The sequence below is a fragment of the Gymnogyps californianus genome, chromosome 4 (genome assembly GCF_018139145.2).
Source record: "Gymnogyps californianus isolate 813 chromosome 4, ASM1813914v2, whole genome shotgun sequence".
Lineage (NCBI taxonomy): Eukaryota > Metazoa > Chordata > Aves > Accipitriformes > Cathartidae > Gymnogyps > Gymnogyps californianus.
In genome coordinates, this window is record NC_059474.1 from 37,874,683 (window position 1) to 37,892,981 (window position 18,299).

The window sequence follows — 18,299 nt, forward strand, 5'->3', positions numbered from 1 at the left end:
TTGCAAACAGAAGCCGGAAATTCCTTTCAGTCTCCACCGGGAGTGGAAGGCGTTCTGTACCGCTGTTACCAGGCATCCCCACATGTTGCTGCATGCCACCTCCAAAATGCTATGCACCTTTTTCCTTAAATACAAACTGAAAGTGCTTGCACCATGGAAAAACACTGACATGTCCTAAACCCAGCTTTTTTAGATTTCAGTTTGGCTTTTTTTTTTTTCTTCTGTCTGTACTGTCAAGGTTTACAGTCAGTGTGATTTGCAAGCCATAAGGACATTGTGGTTTGTGTAGCAGATAAACCTGGTCAGATTAGCAACTGCAGTTTAAAGCAGTACTACTGCCTGATCTTTATGCCTCTTCCCTGTGCTTGAAGATAATAGCCCACAGTAGTAACAGAAGCAAACATACCACAGCAAAGCTACCACAGTTCACAACCCAAGATATTAATTCAGAATTTCAGAAGTTTTCCAAAACACCACTGAATGAAAATCATTCCTTGATGACAATGCAGTCAGTGAGACCCTATACCATATACTGTAATATTGCACAAGCTAAAAGGCCTATGATTTTTTTTTCCAAATTGGAAATAATACTCTCCATCATCTTGTTAAGTCAATTTAATGCTGATAGTTTTACAGTCTCACAAGAGCAATATGAACTAGTATGAATTTCTTCAAGGTAATATTGATATCAGCTTCTACATGAATAAATCATTCTGTAACCATAGATAAAACTAATTTTGGATACTTTCATTAATAGTACAAACAAGATACAGAGATGAAAATCAGAAGAACAGTGAACACTAGCGAATATACATGGTTAGAATACAGTTTACAGAGAAGCCATCTAAGCACTGGCTATGCAAGTTGCAGATATAGAGCCTTATAAATAAGCTGGAAAGGATGGTGGAAACATGGTATTTAAAGACAACATAGGGTCCTAGAATATTAGATGTAAATACATGTAATAAGTAAAAAATCCCAAGTTTATAAACATTACCAAAAGAATCTGAGGTAAAACAGAAAGGACAGAATGTTGTTTCTGGTATTTTTAAGATTTTGTTCAAAATTTCCAGCATTCTCTAAATTGAAACAAAAGACACATTCCCTCTTTATTAGTATGGTATACTTGCATTGTCATGTGCTTATTCTAAAACTAACCTAACTGTGCACATGACAACGTATGTAAGCATGGTTACATTTTCCAGTGGTATGAGCCCTTTGTGGTTACCAAGCAAGCAATGAATTTTATTACTATAGTGATAAAGCTCACGTATGAATCTTACAAAAGATGGATGACCCCTTTTTTCCTCAAAGGGGAGTTCCACTGTTATAATAACGATGACCGGCAAAATAATCATACCATCAAAAGCCTTAACTGATTCAGCTGGAATCTGTCACTAAAGCTGCTCACAAAGGTTACTGAAAATGCTTATGATTCTGGCAAAAATGGCATTAGAAGATGACAGTTTTTCAGATACCTAATGTCATTTCAGGGAAAGTTAAGTGAAGTTAGGAAAAAAAGAAAGTGAGAAAAACGATTCACCTGCTCCATATATATTGAAATTTGAACTTTATGTAAGAGTATACATTTGTATACTAGCATTAAAAATTGATACATCTTTAAAGATGTACATCTGGAGAAGTATCTAGCAAGTAGTATAAACAACAGCAATACTTGTTTTAAATGGACTGCACATTTAAGTCTTGTAACAGTTAAAACCAGGAAAAAAGCCCATGCATTGGTTCTTTATGATAGAATTTATTATAATGGCAAATTCTACCATGCACAGTGTTTTTGTGTACTTGGAATAGTATTTCCAAGGAACACTCATGTAGAGATTCAAGTTCCACCCACTGCATCTGAACACTCACGGATTAAGGAAGTGCTTGTAATGGTGTTACAAACAAATAGGAAACCCGCTCAGCAGTTACTTACAATGAAACATAAAATATCCCCCCTAATTTACAAGTATAAAAAGACTCAGTTATAAGTGAAAATACCACATACAACTAAGCAGAATGCTAAAAAGCTACTTTATATGTATTATTAACAGCAATATTCAGCCATTTAGCATTAAAGAATAACAACACTAAACCCTCCCTTGGAGGTGATTATTTTCATTGTTGATAGGTCAGCAACTGAGATTTCAGAAGTTAACCTCTGACTAAAAGACATCAAGTCTTTTTAGGTCATAAGGTCCTACATGAGGTGTCTCAGAAGACAAGCATAAAAGTCCTAAAATAACAAGCACACACACAGGTTTCTCTTAATTTGCCCTGTTGGATTCCTATAATAAGTGCTTAACAACTCCATCCCCAGAGCAACTCTGCAGTCATCAACAAGACCATTTACCACATGATTTAGCAAACATATTTCCAAGATTTTCACTTACATGTGCTTCACAGAATTGGAATAGAAATTAATGCAAGGCAATTTATGGGTAATATCGTTCTTGCCTTCACAGTTCTTTGCATATCAGATCCAAGAGGAGAAAGAAGCTGAATTTCCAGGAGGCGTACAGAAGTTATAATGCTATGGGATCAGTCTCCTCCTCTCCCATTTACTGTGTTATGGGCAGTCAATCAAGGATTCTGCCCTTTCTCTCTTCCAGCCCAGGATCCAGGTTTGAAGGAAGATGATGAAAAAAGACTATTCAAAGTGTAGTAGCATTCACAGAAATCAGTGGCGAAATTCACGCTGTTTGTAACATTCACAATGAAGTATGCAGCCGCCTTTCACAAAATAAGCCACTTCGTTTTCTTTACCCCGCATTAAACTCTCTAACTGGGAATTTGAGAGCCATGCAGACTTTTGAGTAACAGCTCAGCTAATTGTTAGCTTGCCTTCTTCTGTAACACCACCAGTTAAGTACTCCAAACAGCATGAAGCACAAATGTAAGGTGGCATGCTAGTTGAACACACAGATAGCCAGATGATCACAGAGACTGTATTTAAACTAGTGGATCAAAACTGTTTGCCTGCTCTCTCACTCACACTACCTTTTCCACAAACTTGTATGAGAGGAAGAACCAGTGTGCAAACTGAGATGCAAGAGCAGGAACCCAAGGGAGGGGGATCCTAGGCTTTCCAGGAACAGCAATTCATATCTATTTTGGCATTGGCTCAACACATCCACTGCTTACCTTGTTCCATGTCTGATGTTCTCACCAGGAAAGATGGCGTTATCTTTAAGAGCTGATGCAAGACTGAGGCAGGAGTGACACTAAATGAAGTAAATAAGCCTGATCCCCAGTGCCTGAAACATTTTGCAGTGACCTTACTAGTATTTGACAATTATTTTAATGGCCTCTCTCCCCCGCCATCTTCTCCACACTTAACAATCCCTATTAATTAAGTCTATCCACACAGCTCTTGTGTGATCATGCTATTTCTTGAAGGACTATGCCCAACAGAGGACACACAACTCTAGCTGAAGTCTTAGCAGTACTGATTAGTCTACAGATCTTGCGACATAAACTTCAGCTCAGCCTTGGAGTTGCTTGCATTTTTTTAAACCCCTCTCCCTCAGCTGTAAAGCAATGGGATCTACTCTAACCTTACATATTTTTCTCTACTGAAATGGTAGTAGTGGTCGGTATCTGCTCACCATCCTGTATTTATTTAGTTTATTCCTCCTGCCCATCAGCAGTAATTTAAATATATCCAATTAAATATGTCCACACCAAATGGTCCACTACTCCAAATAAATTTTTCTGAACAGCAAAATCTTCTCTTTTACCAGACTGAATGTCAACTCATTTTGTTAAGATTATTTGATTCTAACCTTATACTAAAGCACTGATGGCAAAGTTCAAAAAAGCTTACAGTCCCTTCCACGATCTCATGAAAACAAACAAATAAAAATTCAGTAGCATTGGAGGTCACCATACAAAACCTAACCGGATATAGCCTTCTGCGTAGGTAATGAACTGCTGATCGTTACTTTGTAAGCGGAGTTCTCCAAGCAGTGCCGAATCCACCTGGAGTACTTTTTGCTGCAGGAGAAGGTTGTTTATTGTTATTTCACATGAGAAGTCATCAAAAGTCTTTAAAAATCCACACTGATCAAAAGGATCCAACATGGGAGGAAGTTAGGTTGGACTGGTGTCGTCTCCCTTCCTCCCCCCCCCAAAAAACCCCACCCAAACCTTCAAACCTAATTTGTATTTTAGGCATACTCATCATCTTGACGTGTGTTTCTAGAAACAGAATAAACTGACTTGTCTATGTTAGTTTTTAGTCTTTTGGTACCTCATCTTCCACCAGTTCTCAAAGACCACTCATTACAGCTCTGAAATATTCATGACGGAGGAAAAAAAAAAACAAAAACAAACAACCAAAAACCAAACATGGTTTCTATTTTCTCATCGGGAGGAGAGGGGGAGGTAGAAAGTTACAGCTTAACATCAATTAACTTCAGTTTCCAGAGAAATATAGAAGTAAATAGTGCAGGATGGATAAATGACTGAGCTGCCATCTGCTTCTGTTCTCAGCAGCTCTTTGGAAACACAGCTACCTCAGTGAAGTGTTTGCCAAATACTAGAATAAAGAGGGCAGTACGTAACCTGAGGGGAGCAAGACAACGAAGTAAAGCTTTGATATCCACTCATCTGTAGGAGTTACCTACATTAATCACCTTTCTAATCCCAAACCACAGAATCTCTTCAGATAACATAAGCGCCATGTGCGTTCTGGATCTGCATCTTCCTGTTTGATGCTCCTACACCTGCTGGTATGCCGAACTATTCAAACAGAATATTTATTTGTCCAGAAACACTCCTACTACCCAGTAAAATAACATCAGCCTGCATGGAGAAACTTTTACACCTTTGGTCTGTTTCAATCTCCTTAAAATGCAACTAATCAGATTACAAACAGTCTTTGTAACAGATTAATTATAGACCAGAGAAGTGTAAACTCTTTCTTTTTGCAGAAGTATTTTTCATCTACTTCTATGATACACATTACTAGCCAATTTACTACATAGACCATCCAGAGATGTCAATGCAAAAATCTATTATTCAAGGTACAAATTCCACTCAACTGGCCACTGCCTTAAGAATCGACAGATAAGAAAACTGGCAATTTCTTGCAAATGGCAATTGCCCAGGGAGCAACCTGAATCACTGTTGTAACTTTAAGCACTTCACAGTTAGGCATATTGGCTAGTATTTCTTACCGGTTTCTGCCCCCCCCGAGGTATGACACCAAGAAATCCTAACACTTTAGAAGGTATGAAACATTGCTGAATCAGCAGCATCATAGTGCAACAAACATGGACAGGCACCCCCCCCCCCCCAAAAAAATTAAAAAAAAAAAAAAATCAAACTTGAATTTTTTTCCAAGGTTCTATTAAAAAAAACCCTAAAAATTCATCCAGAGGCATACCAAGTTAAAAAAAAAGTAAAAAGCAGACAAGAGCTAGAAAAAAATGTTAGCACATACAAGCACAGACAGCAGAAATATGGCAGAACAAGCTTGATTTCTTTTGCCTGTTTTTAAGTGGTCATATACATCAGAGCCTCCACACGTCTCGCTCAGAGCTCCTCTTCATTTCACACCAGTTCTCAGATTCCAGCAAAATGCAACTCTTCTGTGTTTTGTGTTTGTTTTGGTATAAAAATATATGAATATTGTACTTTAAGCAAGCCAAACATGCAGATGACTTTTGTAATTTACATCAACTTAATGATCCAGTTTATCTCGAATTTCGATGACCATAAGAATTTCAGTTTCTGAATACTGCTTGTTCACTATTTGTGAGGGAGTAGTACTGGACACTCTCTCAAATTTTTCTAAGTAAACTATACAGAAGAATACTATTAAAATGTCTAGTTCAGAAACAATGACAGAATTTCTAGACAGGAAAAAAATGTTACATTTTATTTTTTGATCAAAAAATTCTAATACAAGAATTACCTTTCACTTCCAATTACTCTCTCCTGAAAAGAATTAAAATGAAAAAAGTGCCTCTGTCGGACAGTTTAGTCATTGATGATTTAGTAACACATTTACAATGTATACGATGCCTGAAAGTAAAATACACAGAGAAAATAAATCCATCCAAATAATCCGACGACATAATACTAACTTGCTATTCAAAAAATCCACCAAATGAGTGGCTATCTCAAAGCCTTTCAGTTTAGTTGCAGTTAACACTACAGGAATATAGTTGTCTTGGACTGTGCCCACCAAAGCTTCTAAAAATATGCTTGAAATTATCCTTTTATCCAAAGTTTTCAAGATAAAACTTCTTAGAATGAAGCGAGTGCCACTAGTTTTCTTCAGCTATTCCTAATTTTTAGAATAGAGGTAGAGATATTGTGCAGTAATGGAATATGAAGATGAAATGGCTAACTACGGTGAAATCTGCATCAGAGGGGAATGAGACAAATGGGCAGAATGACTGTCAAATCACCACCTATAGGCAACTGTCCAGGAGTAGAGACGGATTCCAGGAAAACCTCTGCCACAATCATGAGAAAACCTCAACTGATCAGCACCTACCATTTTTTTCCTACCTTCGACTATTGCAGCTTACTCTAGAAGATCAAGATTTTGGGCTTGTTTTGTAAAACTGGCAGATCATGATATCCTGGATGAAATCCAAAAAATGACACTCTTTTCAAGCTCTGAGAGTACCCACCTTGAGCACCTTCCCCAACATAATTTCAAATACGCTGAAATGTTTATTTCAGTATAGAGGTTGGCCCCAACTAAAAGCCTGATCACCTCAGAAGGTGGATTTCTTTCTGAATATAACACAGAGAACACAATGTGCAAAGTTTCACACGTGACAGAGCTGCGTGGAACAGCCTCTGTAAAATAGATGTCATTGCTAAGTGTTAGTGAGGACAATTATTAACCACCTATTTGCACATCTCACCTTTTACCTTCTACAGTAACTAAAAGAGATTAAGGAAGTTGGGGTTCAAGAATTGGAAGACGAAAGCATTAGTCCTTAAAGAAAAAAAACTATTTCTCAGGGCATGTCAACCCTGGAAAAGCTAAATGCTGAGAGGTCAGCTTTAGGTCAAGATACATCTTCTTCTCTACATTGCAACACAGCAGAAACAAAGATCCTGGGCTCTTGTTCAAGAGACAGCTAGGGCTATCAAAGAGACATCTGCAGACCTCTTAACAAAGAAACTGATCTAAATCAAACACTCCTGGATGCAAATGGAGTGTTAGGTCAGATGACTTAAGGAAAAGTTCTAAATTTATCATGGAAAGATAGCAGCAGCTTAATTAAGGCTGTTACCAGCTTCCACTATGAATATCTGCTATCAGCTCTCACCTCAGACTTGATTTAGCAACTTATACCATTAAAGACAGAGTTCAATACTTGTAGGAAAGTTATGTACAAATACATGTTTGTCAGGTTCCAATTTTCATCTCTTTTACCGTGAATTACTTGTTTTTTTCAAGTAGATATGCACTAAAAAATTATTTTAATTAAAGCACACTGCTTTTGATAGTTTGACTAATTGGTCCTTCTAGTGACCTAAAAAGGGACATTTAGTTCACGAAGGCATTCACTAATAGCTACACAAGTTTGTTTTATTAATTTAGCTCCAACGATTTCAATACCAAGAACGAAGCATTGCATTCGTGAATATCTTGCCTTTTATGAAGTTACTAGTGGTCACGAAGATTACTACTATGATCTTTCTCTACTAACAGTTATTGAAGATCTTCCTTTGTTCTGCAGATAACTGAGGTTTGTGTGTGAACAATATTCTAGCCTGAACATTGCAATGTACGGATAATTGTTAACCTGCTTCCTTTAGTTGAGGTTAATTTTATCCTTCTTGAAGTCGGCCTTTTTTCCACCTTTTCTGCTCCATCTTCCTTGCCAAGAAATCCAGATGTTTTCAAAAACAGATTACAGCTTAATACAAATTTACACAATTCTTAAAAGTGTTCACAATATCTGACTACAAAAAAGGCAGCTTGAAAATGATTTTCTTCTTCTTCTTCTATAGTATTTTTGCGTCCACTTCGTGAAATACATGAACTTAGCCTCTGAAGAACCAGTAGGCTGCACAAGACAACAAAAAAGAGAAGTACTAAAAACCATTAAGAAATTATCATTACTTGGAAACTAGACATGATACCCCAAGGTGACACTGAAAGTAAAAAGTCAATGGCGGATGCGGCCTGTTCTATCATAGTCCTGTTGTCAGCAGATTCTCTCTATGACCAAAGAAAGATACGAAGGTGATGTATTGTTGCAAATAGGGAGCTGTAGCTAAAAAATACTTTTCATGTTCCTTACAAAAAGCAAGCCCCAATCCTTCAAGTTCATCTATGAAAGCCAGCAATGCTTTAGGCGAGTATACAGGTTCTTCTTGCACTGAAAAATTAACATGCACGAGGTCACACTGTAGTCATGCGTTTCTTGCAATGTTTTTGCTGATATTCTTTCAACAATTTTAAAGCTTCCAAAAGAATATGGGTGTTCATCTGCAAATGTCATTAGCTTTATCAACTGCCATCATTGTTTTTATAATGTAGTAGTTAAAAATAGACAAAACGAGCATGGCAGAAGCCACAAGGAGGAAAAGAAGAGCTTTTAGAACAAAACCAAACCAAAATACTTTTTAAGAAGCAGCTAGAGCTACCAAGTGAAGATTGAATACTTGCTCATCACATCATTTATAGATTCCTAAAGGAAACAATTTGCCACTGTCCAACAACACTGAGCAGTCGATGATATCTATATTTAGGCTAACACTTTCAACTATAAAAGATGGTGGCTTTTTTTTTTTCCCTGAAATGTTCTAACAAATTCATTTTTTGAGGAAGGTTATTACTACTCAATAGGGAGAAAGTAGTAACGTGCCTTTGCCAAGTGAAATTATCACCATATTTGTCAAAGTTAGAAACTTCCCAAAACGTTCCTCTTCTGTCATCTGCCACAGCAGAAAAATTAGTGAGCCAATGAAGATACTAGCTTAATGTGGTCTTGCCAACAGAAGGCAGGACCCACACTGATTTCAAGGGAAACAACCATTTACGTACACGAAATCTTGAGAGACGACAACCCCCTGCACGGCAAGAACAAGATAGCTGTCCTTGCTATTCATGGTAACTTTCACATCTAGCTCCTGATACCTATAAATCAGCTTTATGTAGAAAGCCTCACAAAACAGCCTACATCTCAGACCCAGAGGATCCTATACCATGGAATAACTGCCGCCTCCTGTTAGTGCCTAATATATCTAGCCCTGCATTCAAGATATCCTTTAAAGCTTCGCTGTGATGCCTCATTGTAATTACAGCTGTACAAAACAGTACCTATTTATATTCCCTGCTCCCCGTGCCACCCCACGTCAGAAACAAAGCAAAAACCTAGGCCTTAACATATGCAAAACTACACAGTAAGACAAGTGCTGTAGGTTGTAGCCACACACGGAGAAGTTAGAAAGGCCAAAGATTCCTAGGCAGTCCTGTCGCCTTGAGCCTAAGTACTATCATGCATCTGCACTTATATGTACACAATGTTTTTTAAAAAAAAAAGTAACAGAGAAATTCTCAGGAACATAAAACTTTTACTATAGTTCCCCACCCAGCTTGGGAAAACTACATGTGAGGTTTTATGCTGTGCTGCTTTTTGCAGCCAAAATGAAAATGGATTCAAATCACTTTGCTCTGTCCTGATCTCACTCTGTTTTGAGGGTTGGAGTGGAGATCTTACAAACCAGTACCTGGAAGTTACAGAATCACAGAGAATTTTTACATCTCTGCCTGAAGACACGTATTTTTTTCTACTTTATTTTAAGTTTTAGATAAGTCAGAATATAGGTGAAAACTGGCAATAAATTATTGGAGCATTTAAGAACTTTTCTAAGAACACATAAATAAAAATACACATCCTGAAGAGCCTGAACGACCTGGAAAAAAAATCTCTTCAATGCTTTAAAATCTCTCCAAAGTCTTTGGCTTTTCCATGTAAACAAGGGAAAACAAAGGAATTAGAACACATATTCTATGGAACATTTCATTAAAGTCCAAAATCATGTATTTCTTAATTTTTGTGCTCTGGCACCTTTTTTCATTCTCAGCAACTACAGCAGGTTAGTAAATATCAGCAAGATATTTAACCAGGCTAAGAGACACCCTGATTGAAGTTTTGAGAACTGCAAACACGTTCCATTTTGTATTAAAAATATTTACTTCCATCATTGTCTTATGAAATTTGTAATAAATAAATTATAAATAAAAAACTCCAAAATTTTTAAAATACAGAAGATTTTCATTATGTATTGCAAAGAATTTTTTTTAAAATAAAAATATTTGATTTAATTTTCAGTCTGTTTAATGAATCCCATCGGTTATTCATACATTCTTTATCATTCCGTTTGGCTACCAATCAAAGTTCTGCTCGAGAACAACAAGGGCAAAAAGCAAGCAGGATCAGGAGTACGGTATGATTTCCTTACACTAACAACTATCATAAATTATTTACTGAACTTCAAAGCTTTGAAACTGATGATAAATATGGTGGGAAAGATAAGATGTGTTTGTTTACTATCAATTATTTATTACATATGTTTTACAGTACAAGATATGCACAAAATAACAAAAATGTATTATGTTCATTTCATTAAAGTTTATGGTTCTTTCTGTCCATTCAGAGATGATGAATGGACTATTTGGTAACTTTTCAATAATAAGAGATGCAAAAAACTTGACATCTTGAGGAAAAAAAAAAAGAGGATTACATCCATACTTTGCAGTAAGAAACTTACATCTGTATATGCAAAACATTACTCAAGACTAGACAAAATGAAGTCTTGAATAAAAATAAACTACTTACATAAGCCAACTCAAGTAATAAAACATTTAGAGCCTAGAAAAAGAGTGATAGCTGAACCAAATTCATATCTAAACCAGTCAGATCAAAGAATTAACATGTCAGTCCTTCTAACCAAAGCAAGATATCAAACCAGTCGAGCAGTTACAGATCCAAATTTTCTTCTGATTAAAAGTAAGTCTGGGATGCATGATTGTATGCCAGATAGCTATTGTTTTTAATGTGCCTTAGGTCAAACGTGGTAAACTTCACAGTTCTAACCAGTGCTGTTTGTAATAGATTGGATGAAACACGTTTACAAAAGAATCAATAAATGTAAAGACTGGAAAGAATTAGAGAGGCTTGCAGGCTTGTACCTATTGTCTGGGGGAATTAGATGTCAGTTTGAGTATTATAACTCCAACAAAGGTTTCCTAGCTTTAATTTACTAGAACACATAATGGGTGATGTAGAAGCTGGGAAACACTAGTCAGTCTGAATACATTACTTAACAAACAGTTTAATGAATGTTACAAACATTATTATAGTCCTAGCACACTTTCTCTGCTCATTCATTTTTACTTTGCGATCTTATCATGAAAGGACATTTGTGAGGCTGTTCCACTTTAAGTCTCAGAAGCAAGAAACACTACAACATGTTCAAAACATGGATCTAAGTAAATTGCAATAAACAGCAATGCTAAAAGCTACATAAATAACTAGTAATACACTGCTTTTCAGTCTGTCTCACACAGACAGCATATATATTTGCATAGCTTATGTACTTTTACAGGTTAGCTATACTACATTCTAAATACATATCTTAAGAAAATCTTCCATTTGTAAACTAAAGTATAAAAACAAATGTATAAAAGGAGACGAGTAAATAAATGTAGGCCACAGTGGAAAGGAAAAAAAAAGCCACCAGCACATTCTTTAAAACTGAAAAAACTGCTGGTATCAGAAAATATAGCCCAAGTCCAGTTCACACGTTAGAAGTAGTAATAACTTCTTTCCTTAGGATGTTTAATTCTTCAAGTAGTTCTTGTGAAACAGAACATCCATACCCTTTCCTAATTAAATATTTCACAGTCATCTGATTTTTAGTCCTCAGTTCAATCTGACTAATTCAAATGCACAACCTAAATCAAAAAGGCACAACTTCTGCATTCCAATAAAATAATTAAGACATAAGATGTTGTTTTACACCATGCTGAACTTTAAGGTTTACCTTTGATTATCACAATATATTGCCTCACATTATCTGATTTATAAAGTAGAAAATGAGGAAACGGTGATGAACAAACTATCTATAAGCTTTTCCAGATAAACCATATGGTCTAGCGTTCCAACAGATAAAATGAAATTTTAAACACACAATAGGGTTGTTTAATGCTGTATTCCACTGGGTAAAATTGGATACAGAAGGTTGGATTTCTCCATCCCAGGTTCCCTCTTCAAACCACAAACTGTTCATGTGCAGCTGATAAGTACAGTATCTCTGAAACTCCCTTTATAACCCAGTGCATACATTGAAACAATCACTGGAGTGCATTTTTTCCCAAGGAAATGTGTAAAGAACCCAATTTCTGAAGACAGAAATGTATTCTATCATAGGGTTTTGAATAACAAGTTATTGAGTTCTTGCTCTACCGTGATGGGAAAGCCTCGCTTGGGACTTTTTGGTTTATATGACAAGAAGTTGCTATGACCATAAAGAAAAAGGTATACATGTATCTGCATTACAAAGAATGTCCTTGTTACCGAGAGAGAAAGACTTTGTCACTATTACTACTCCCAGACAAAAGTAAACATAACCTATGTTCATTTTTATGTATTAATGCTTGCATGCTCAGATACAAGGATGTTGGTATGGTTTGTTGCACCATACTGTTGTATGATATTAGTTTTGTTTTCTCTCCTGTCAGCAACAACCTGTGTGGCTAACACACTCGCATGTGCTTTAACTAGTATGAAGTATTGCTAGTCGTTACACTAAATCTACAGCAACAAATATGCATATTTGACATTCTGCTTTCTCCTCATTTAAATCTACTTTAACAACTTGAGAGCCTTGTCACTTGGACAGCCAAGGTCATGATTTTTGAAGAAGGTTCACTGCAGGCAAATCCCAAAGGGCTATATGAGTCTCTTTGTCTGGTCACATCAAAAGGAAGTTTTAAAAAGGGTTAATCATCGCTTTAAAGTAAAAAGGAAGTGCACTGCACAACAGAAGCTGCTGTTTATGCTCCTTTGGGCTGTTCATTGTGGAAATCTGGTTGACAGAAATTGGGATGAAAAGCTTAGAAACAGCTATTCCTAGAAATAGCTGCCTCAAAGAGGACACCCGATTAACCTTTTGGTATATCATTAGCCCAGTAAATTGTAGCATTCCACAGTGCAGAAACATACTATGCAGTTCTTTCTCTGAAAAGAAATCTTACTCAAATTTATATTCCAGCATATTCCTTATATTTGTGTTATTGTAGAAATTAAGTATTTTAGATGTTTAAAAAAAAAAAAATATCAATAGTTCATTCTGCTGGTAGCCCCCCCCCACAAACTGCGAGTTACTACAACGCTTACACAACTGACGAGTTCCCAGCTTTTAAACCTGGGGCATTGGGGCTGGGCACTGCAGTATTTTGGAAGCAGGTAAAATACATCTTCAGTCAATAAAGTTTTTTCACTGTGAGAAACTTAGGGGAAATACTTTCCTGGCAAAAAGTACGATTGACCTTGCCTCAGCCAAAAACTATATCCCCAGCTATACACTCCTTTAAAATCCATTCTCATCGTGGTTAAATAACGGAACAAACAGCTAAAGTATTATTCTTTTACTGGCAGTGAGACAGGGAAGAAGCATACCTGTTTAAAATGTCTGTTTGCCAACTAGAGGTGGGGGAAGTAGGAAGTTCCGCATTTCAATAGATAAAGGGTAAGATGTATGTAACATCAGTAAAGGACAAGCACAAATATTATTTGGTTATAGGCATCCACAGAAAAAGGCAAACTTTTTTTATACATGGAAATGCATCCTTCTTAAACACCATTCTTAAGTTTTCCAGTTTCCTCTCACTTCCCTTCCAATACAATACCAAACAGGACACTTAAAGACAGCTTACCTCTAAAGTTAAAGAAATAGTTGCCTGATTGGTGCCAACGTCTCAAACTTTCTTTCACCTTGCAATAGACTCCTATGGAAAACGGAAAGCCAATTATTGAAGCAGAATCAACTAGGAGAAAAAGCGTGCTCTTTCTCACTAACACACAAAACTACAACTAGACTATGTATCTTTTTAAAGTACATAAATGTAAGAAGTGTTCTCCTCCGTGAGGAGAAGCAAGCTGAAGTACAAAGCAGCTTCTTTGGTTTACGCCCAGGTTCAGAGAGAAGAGGGAAAGGGGCCCGGGGACAGTAACAGAAAGATGCAGAAGTCAGTTCCTACTTGCTAGTTCACCTGAAACCAGTAAGTTTTCACCATAAGGATGGGCAAACACCAGCACAGGTTGCTCTGAGAGGCTGTGGGGTCTCCATCCTGCAGGTGTTCAGGACTCAGCTGGACGCAGCGCTGAGCAACCCGATCTAACCATGCCTGCTTTGAGCTGAGCAAGGAGCTGAACGAAGCAACCTCTGGGGGCAACCTCCCAACTTAAATATCTATTCACATACAATCACACAATAATTTATAACAGCAATTCTTTTTCCAGTAATTCTCACTGTACTCCTGCCATAGCAAATAGCCTGAAGAGCATGACATCCTTCAAGATCTATGGAAAATTAATAAGTGATCAGCACATGGCAGAAATCATAAATTTTAGAATTTCTGAGATTAACACTCAGAGAGGAAACAGCCCCCAGGACACCTGGAATATGCTCTCATCTTGTTGATACAATCACTATTTCTGATTTAATTTCAATACCCGCTCCTCACGCCAACCCTCCACCCCCCCAAAAGAAAAGACAAGGGGGCTGGTTGACAAACTAATTCTTAATAGGAGGGCAGGCTCCCAGTGTTTGGGAAGCCTTTACATGCTCTTCATAAGAAAGGAGAACCGTTCCTTAACTCATCTTTGTAAGACACCCATATTCTATTTGTAGGAACACACTTCAGTGAAAGCCCTATGGCAACATACTCAATTTCCCTTGTGAACTTCACAGCATATTCTTCCATGGTTTATAGTAATTAGAATAATCTAGATACTTGGTAATTTTATTTTTTTTCCGCTCCTATGTTTAATTCCTTACTGGATACAGCCTTACATACCACAAAAGGAACAACATAACTTGAATTTTGTCCTGTCACATTTTACAGGAAAGTTCCACGCTAGTATAAAAACAGCTTGATTGCTCTATCTAATTATAAATTTTAGGGTATCATTAAATACCACCTCAGTGAATATTTCAATATTTTAGGTACCTCCATGTAAATTCCCTTTTTTCCCCCTTATGAATCTGTATGTACCACTTAGTTCTGCTGCAAATTTTTATTCCAAAGTAGATTTTCTATGTACATATCTCTACAGTTAATCTAGACTACAAAGGCAGAGTACAAGGATCATGTGGCTAACAGACAATACTTTAAATTTAGCACTAGCATGCCAAATTTTTCTTTCCACAAAACTAAACCTGTCAGTCCAGACCTGTTCACGAAGAAGGAAACAACTCAGTGTTCCAGCAACTTCTATTTACCTTTCAAAACTAAAGACTAGGCTTACTAGACTCATCTCCAGTACACGAATCACTAACATAAACTATCTCGTGATTCACGAACATCACAGCAGGCAAGACATTACTTTCTCCCATTCTAAATTTGCAGTTGATTTTTCCATATTTATGCTGTTCGGATAGACAAGAAATACTGCATATTCACCTGCAGATGCCTTCAGAAGCATACCTGACACTCCTTTAGATTAAATACTTAGTGCAAGTACCTGTGTGGGATACTTCATCTGCTACACAGAGATCTATAAGAACATACTGCTATTAAGACATTAATAGAGTTTGGCCTATCTGAGATCTCTTTGAACGCTGGTGCCTAAGCCATTTATCATACTACACATGGTACCAGTACAGGTAAACAATAGTATTTGCAACTTAGCAAGACTGAAAAAACAAGCCTACAATTCAAGATGACAAACATGTGGCTGGCATAGGCACTCTCAGTTATGAGGAACGAAAAGAAAGAAATTTTTTGCTAATGATGCATTAACAAAGCTATTCTGTTTGTTAAATGCCATGCAGCCCACATAACATTACTGTAATCCTCATCTGAATTGTTGATATCTTTTACATGAGAAGTACCATGCTTCATAAAGGCGTAACTAAAATTTTAGTGCATTTTCTTGAGTAAAATGGCATGTTTTATTTTTTTCAATTACACATATTAAAAAGAAGGAAGCAAATTAAGCCAAACTAGCAGGAAAAAAAAAACAAAAACATTTTATCATTGCCTTTAGAATGCTCAGGTAGTTTCTGTGCTGCAGACACCACAAATACAAATGCCAGATTTTCTTTAATTCTTTTTCTTCTATGTAAATGTAATTATACTAAAATTATATAGCAAAAATGTAATTATATTAAAAGACATTTCAGCTAACAAAGGTGTTAGCTTTTCCCATTTATGTTCCCATTTTACAGCTTTAGCAGCATTTTAAGGAATCAATGGGATTATCCTTATTTTACTGTTTTTTAAATCAAAAAATGAGCCCCAAAAATTGCTTGTAACAGTTCCCAGGGTGATCCTCACATCCCAAGAACCCTTCAGCTAAAGTAGTCCTGTCAGGAGCCTGAAAATAACTTTTTTTAGTGAATATCATCTTTTCTGATTTGCAACTTATCACTGTTTATTCTTCCTCTACCAACAAGCACCCAAACCTGGGGTCTTATCCATGAGTCCTACTATATAAATTACTGTGACAAAGACTGAAAGATAAAACCATGTAGTTGATCTACTCACATCTACTCACAGCTCCTTATCACACAGCTCTATACAGCTGAAAGACTCTACATATACAAGAGCAGCAGCACAAATCAGTTATTAACCAGGATACCAAGTACAGGATTTTTCTACCTAAGAATCCCAAAACCCGCTCCTAAACTCGGATACTGGTTACTCTACATTAAAGCTAAGCAACAGAAACAAAGACATTCCTTAGCTCTCCTGGTCTACATTTTCAGTAATTAATCAACATTTTCAGTAATTGATTTCTGGGATGCCATGTGAGAGCGTGTGTGGCGTTTTTTTATTTGCTTGGGGGTTTTTTGGGGGGGTGGGGTGTTTGTATTTGGTTGGTTTTTGTTTGGTTTTTTTTAATTAAACAAGTCAAAACCTTTTACTTTACAGGGAAAAATAATTGTTTAAACATATTTATACTTTTTTTTAATATTATACTATAAATTGTTATAGTTTTTCCATCCCATATTAACATCTTTTAATCTCTTCCACTACTATTTGTAATTCTCTTGATCATATGTGGGGAAAAAGAAACTTCAAGAGAAACTTCAGAAAAATATGAAAATCCTCATTTTTCCCTACAAATGCTTATGTTTCATTTTTTAGGCATGTCAGTGAATATTTCTTTTCCTACCAATATACCTGTTCTCACAATGCATGAAAAGGAGAAAACTCAAAGTACTTATCTAACTGTGCTGGTTTTGGCTGGGATAGAGTTAATTTCTTCATAATAGCTAGTATGGGGCTATGTTTTGGATTTGTGCTGAAAACAGTGTTGATAACACAGGGATGTTTTTGTCATTGCTGAGCAGTGCTTACACAGAGTCAAGGCCTTTGCTGCCTCTCACCCCACCCCACCAGCGAGCAGGCTGGGGGTGCACAAGAAGCTGGGAGGGGACACAGCCGGGACAGCTGACCCCAACTGACCAAAGGGATATTCCAGACCATATGACGTCATGCTCAGCATATAAAGCTGGGGGAAGGAGGAGGAAGGGGGGGACATTTGGAGTGATGGTGTTTGTCTTCCCAAGTAACTGTTACACATGACGGAGCCCTGCTTTCCTGGAGATGGCTGAACACCTGCCTGCCGATGGGAAGTGGTGAATGAATCCTTGTTTTGCTTTGCTTGTGCGTGCGGCTTTTGCTTTACCTATTAAACTGTCTTTATCTCAACCCATGAGTTTTCTCACTTTTAGTCTTCTGATTCTCTCCCCCATCCCACTGTGGGGGAGTGAGTGAGCAGCTGTGTGGTGCTTAGTTGCCAGCTGGGTTTAAACCACGACACTAACACACACACACACACACACACAGGCTTATTGGAAGTTGTTTTAAGCTCAGTGTATTGTTTTAGAAGGTTAATACTGACTGGGATCAAATTGGAAAGTTATTTGTATTTCCATTTGCTAAAATAAAGCATCAATAAGAAGCAACTGAAAGATAACAAATTTCTGAATGAAAGGACTGAGGTGTTAAAAATACATAAATTATGTTCAAAATAGCAAGCTACTAATTCCTTTCCAATTTATGGAATTGTGCTATATAC

The 18,299-nt window shown here is 36.9% G+C and overlaps 1 protein-coding gene across 1 annotated transcript in view; it reads right to left on the reverse strand.

Moving 5' to 3' along the window:
* Nucleotides 1-13,953, reverse strand: part of TENM3 (teneurin transmembrane protein 3) — a 388,381-nt gene extending 374,428 nt beyond the window's left edge. The window contains exon 1 of the mRNA XM_050895382.1: nucleotides 13,925-13,953. The gene's annotated coding sequence lies outside the window, so the exon portion shown is untranslated. The remainder of the gene's footprint in view (nucleotides 1-13,924) is intronic.
* Between the last annotated feature and the right edge of the window lie 4,346 nt (nucleotides 13,954-18,299).